Source organism: Centropristis striata, chromosome 2 (genome assembly GCF_030273125.1).
Source record: "Centropristis striata isolate RG_2023a ecotype Rhode Island chromosome 2, C.striata_1.0, whole genome shotgun sequence".
Lineage (NCBI taxonomy): Eukaryota > Metazoa > Chordata > Actinopteri > Perciformes > Serranidae > Centropristis > Centropristis striata.
This window is the reverse complement of record NC_081518.1, coordinates 36,787,061-36,791,396: the sequence shown is the minus strand read 5'-3', so window position 1 is coordinate 36,791,396 and position 4,336 is coordinate 36,787,061. Positions and strand designations below refer to the sequence as shown.

At 39.1% G+C, this 4,336-nt stretch overlaps 1 long non-coding RNA gene across 1 annotated transcript; it reads left to right on the top strand.

Annotated features, from left to right (window-relative positions):
• On the top strand, window positions 1–2,654 carry LOC131981600 (uncharacterized). Its single transcript, XR_009395315.1, has 3 exons — window positions 1–66; window positions 2,131–2,198; window positions 2,365–2,654. It is a non-coding gene; the product is annotated as an uncharacterized LOC131981600 (long non-coding RNA).
• The last annotated feature ends 1,682 nt before the right edge of the window (window positions 2,655–4,336 follow it).

The window sequence follows — 4,336 nt, the reverse complement described above, 5'->3', positions numbered from 1 at the left end:
CAGATCATGTGTTCTCCAACAAAGGGGGGGAAAGTTTTCTTACAATGAGGAAAGTCAGTCTACCAGGTCAGTTTCTTTTTTCATGTCTTTTCATCAAAAGTACTTCAGGGCACTCTGATAAACATGAAAATCATACACACTTTTTTGGTGCCTTAATTTGAATGTTTCGGTGTTCTGCACAGCAGAAGTCCCATGAGGGTAAGGCGCATCCAAGCCATCTGTCTCACACATTTCTTTAGTTTTGACCACGCTTCATTGGCAGTTCATTCTGCTGATTGATTGATTTCCTAACAATTACCCCTAATTATTTTTCTGGGTGAGGAAAAAAAACTAATTTAATGCATGGGTGATCACATTAATTGGGAGAAATGACATTGTCCAAGTTTCAGAGTAAATACAAATTATTGACTCCATTATTGTTATCTGATTGTATATTGTCCCAAGTACACTTCACTGACAAAGGTAATTAGTGTCCTGCTTCTTTATTGGGGCAGCCAACAATGCAAGGTCACCATCACTCTTTTGACAGGAACAAATCAAAGACCACCTCAAAACAAATAAGTTTATGCCTGCTTTGCCTTCATCGACATTGAGATAAACTGTCTGACACAAACAAGGGTGCAAATATCCACACCATTGCTTTTGTAATGAGTTTTTTGTCTTTGCCATTGATTCTTTGTCTAATCAACTATTGTGACCTTGTTTGGTCAAACAAATATACTAATGAATGTAATTAAAGTGGGGAGATTGGATTAACTAATTGAATATGTGACCCGTTGGTGCTGGATTTTCTTCATTACTGGAAATTTTACAGCAACTGCTATTGCCGGGGAGGTCAAATAGTATACGCTCCCTGGGCATTCAGCTTTATTCAAATTGACATATATATGTAGTAAAGATTTTTTTTTTTTTATTAAAAACAACAAACCTGTGCTAAGGTGCAGCTGGGAGCCACACGACAGCTAATCTAGGGCATGCATTTGAATAGTAAGCATCATATCCGCATCAGATATCTTTTTATATTTGCTATGTGTATCAATGATGTAATGTGATATTTTATTGTCTGATTGTTCCTGTCTGAAAGATTTATACATTGTGGTTTCAACAGTATTTCCCAGATACATGCCTTCAGCTGGAATTCAAATTTAACATGAAATATGTTCCCTTCCGTCAGTCCATTTCTTCAGAGAATTTAGGCCCACTGATTCAGCTCTACAATTTGGTTTAAATGACAGTTAAAAATTACAATTGGCACTCCCTGGTGAAACCTGTCTTGACAGCGCAGACATAAAAACGTGAAAAAATATGACTCCACGCCTACATAATATGTAATAACAATGTTAGTTTGAATAAAGAAAGCCAAATCCAGATTCAAATGTAATCTTCATTTTAAAAATATGAACAACTGGGGAGTAAAGGATACTAAAAAAAAAAAAAAACATCAGCCAAATCCTTCATATAGCAATAGTCTTTCCTTATCCCTGAGGCTATGGCCTGGCTAAAACCTCAATGCAGCAATTATTTGCTGTAATGACTGCAGTTCAAATAAGACTGGAGATTTTATTAAACCAAATGAGAGAATCATCTGTGTATTATCACCTTGTGATTGACAGTGACAAGTGTTGGGCAGGCTCGGATGTGAGCATGATGAAGAAGCTCTTGGCAAAGCTCTCGATAATGTTACCCCTGATAAAGTTTCCTGGAAAACCTCAGCCAACAAATGGGGAGGGAAAGCTCCACGCATATTAATTCCAATTGTCAGATCCCTCCAGTGGGGGAGAGGGGTGATCTGGCAGGCAGCCCCGGCTGCCCCTCCATTCACTGAGTGGCATTTTACACAACTAATGAAAAAGAAATCCATTGTGGTGATCATATGCATAGATTTAACTCTATAATAACGATGAAATAGAAATATTCATAATAAAAGTAAAGGTCACTCGCTGCTGCAGCTAAGCTTCCTAAGCTGCAATCTTTGCGATAGCACTTGTCAGATACAGCGATAAAATAGGAAAATAGAGGAGAGAACAAGTTTTAACCCTGCAGAGGCCAAGGTGAGAAACTGAAATTGAGCTACTGCTACATACTGTCGCTACATGACCATTTGTTTATCTTTTTTCTTGCACCAAACAGTACAGATGTCTGTTCAGAAATGGATCCAACAGGTCAGTCTCTTCCAGCGTCCAACAGCGAGGCTAAAGGTCAGTCACATAGTTGTGATTTACATAGTGTCTCTGACGCACAGTACCAAAGCTAGTGTCTACATTCTTCGGGGATTTGTCTAGTCTGGTTAATAAAATACATGGAAATATGAACAACCGCCTCTCCTCTCCTCTGCACTCCCATCCTGCCTATCTCTGTATGTAGGTCACCTGGGCTTCTTCAGGCATATGAGCAGCAGAGGACAGGGCTGGAGAGAAGCATATCTCACCTCTGAACGACATTCACAGCATTATTATTGCCCACTGCGACTTCCACGCTGAGCCTCGTCTTCATATGCATCATACATTGGCATTTATTAGTGCCATGCACTAAGTACGGGCCATGTTATTGAATTTGAATATCACCTCCTAGCCACATCCACAGGCCCTGGAAATATATTATATTAAGATGAAGCAATCTCATTTAATAACACCCAAACTAATAAAAGGAGAGCAGATTGGAAATTAAATTTATGAATATTGCTTGGCAGCAGGAGTGATCCAAAAAAGCCCAGCTTGGTCTGTCATATGCAGATATTTCTCTAGCTGTAAGCCCAGGTGTTAGAGAAATTTCCGATTGTCTGCCCACGAATGTCATGTTGAGGCAGCAGGTATGTTTCGGTCCTTTTTCATTTGTTTGTGGCCTTCTTCAGTCTAACTGCACAAAAGTATTTTGATAAAATAAAAAAAGCAATGATCATTCTCCATGTGGGGACACATAAGCATAGAAGCCCAAATACATTATGGGGCTGTGATAATTAACTGTGCAACATTTTAATGCCTTTATTATACTGAATGTGATCTCAGCCTTTGTTTAGCATTAAAAATAATGCTGTTCGGTTTTGGTCATCATCATCCCTCTTGTTAAATTAAAGGTGTACATCCTGTATACAGTAGGAAGCCCCAAAACCATAAAAGTTATTTTAAGCCAGTGACAAAATATTTTAAAAATGCACCTGGTGAGCAATTTGAAAGCCCTTTTTCCCTTCAAAAATCTTGAAACACCAGCTTTCTGAGGTGGCGTTCATCCAACAGCAGTCATATCAGTCTGTGCCAGAGCTCAAATTATGGTATGCCACTTCTTCACTTTACTGACTCCGCTTCACACGAGCTCGTAATTTACCCCCTTGTGTCGTTGATGGACAACATTCTGTTGGTCAGTGTTTCACTGTTATGCGTGCATGTGTGTGTGTGTGTGTGTGTGTGTACAGCAGCCTTTTGCCAAGACATCCGACAGGCCCGGTCCATCTGTGTGTAAATGTTGACTCCCGGCGGAGCTGTGACTGTCACTCACTGCCCTGCCAGTGTAGTGCCAGGCATTGATCGCTACATATATCTTGCTCTGTACTTCCCAAACCTTCATCAACAGATGCGGCTGCAGAATTGATTAGCAGCAAGTCAATGACCAAATCTCTTTGGAAACATTTTTATTTATGTGTGTGTTTATGTGGATAGCTTAGAGGGCCATTAGCGGGATTACCTTTGAGGCTTGGCTGAACAACAGATGTTCAAGGACGACTCAATCAATTTGAGGCTGCAGTTGCGGGAAACAAGTGATAAGTCTGTGATGGGGGGGGGTTAAATAAAAACAGTTCACTGTGGTTATACACAGGTACAGCAGAATTACACTTACAGTAGGTCCATTATTTAGAGTGAGATCACTGACAGGTTCCCTCAGACTACAACACAGCTCTCACAGCTCTCACAGTTAATGAATTAAATCTTGACGTTTACAAAATGATCAAAATATATTTTGTAGTGCCTATTTTAACGATTGGCAGCTTTAAGCCTATTTAATTTATTGCCTCTACACGCTTCATTTATTACTTAAACGCCCCCTGCATTTGTTTTATACTAATACAGGTAATAGTTTTTATTAAAGTAAACACATTCTAGAGAACGCTATATTTTGTGCTGAAGTTTATGCTGAAAATCCACAATAATTTAGCTGAGTCATACACAAAAAGTTTAGTCATTTAATATAATAAATACATATAGCACAAAACATGTTTATTAAATGGATTCCAGCCCAAGCAAAAACTGCATGGGTATAAGTAAAACACTTAAATGCAATATATGCAGTGCCAGCCTCCAGAAAGGCCCGTTTTAATTTGTGCAGAGTAGTGCATTAAATTATA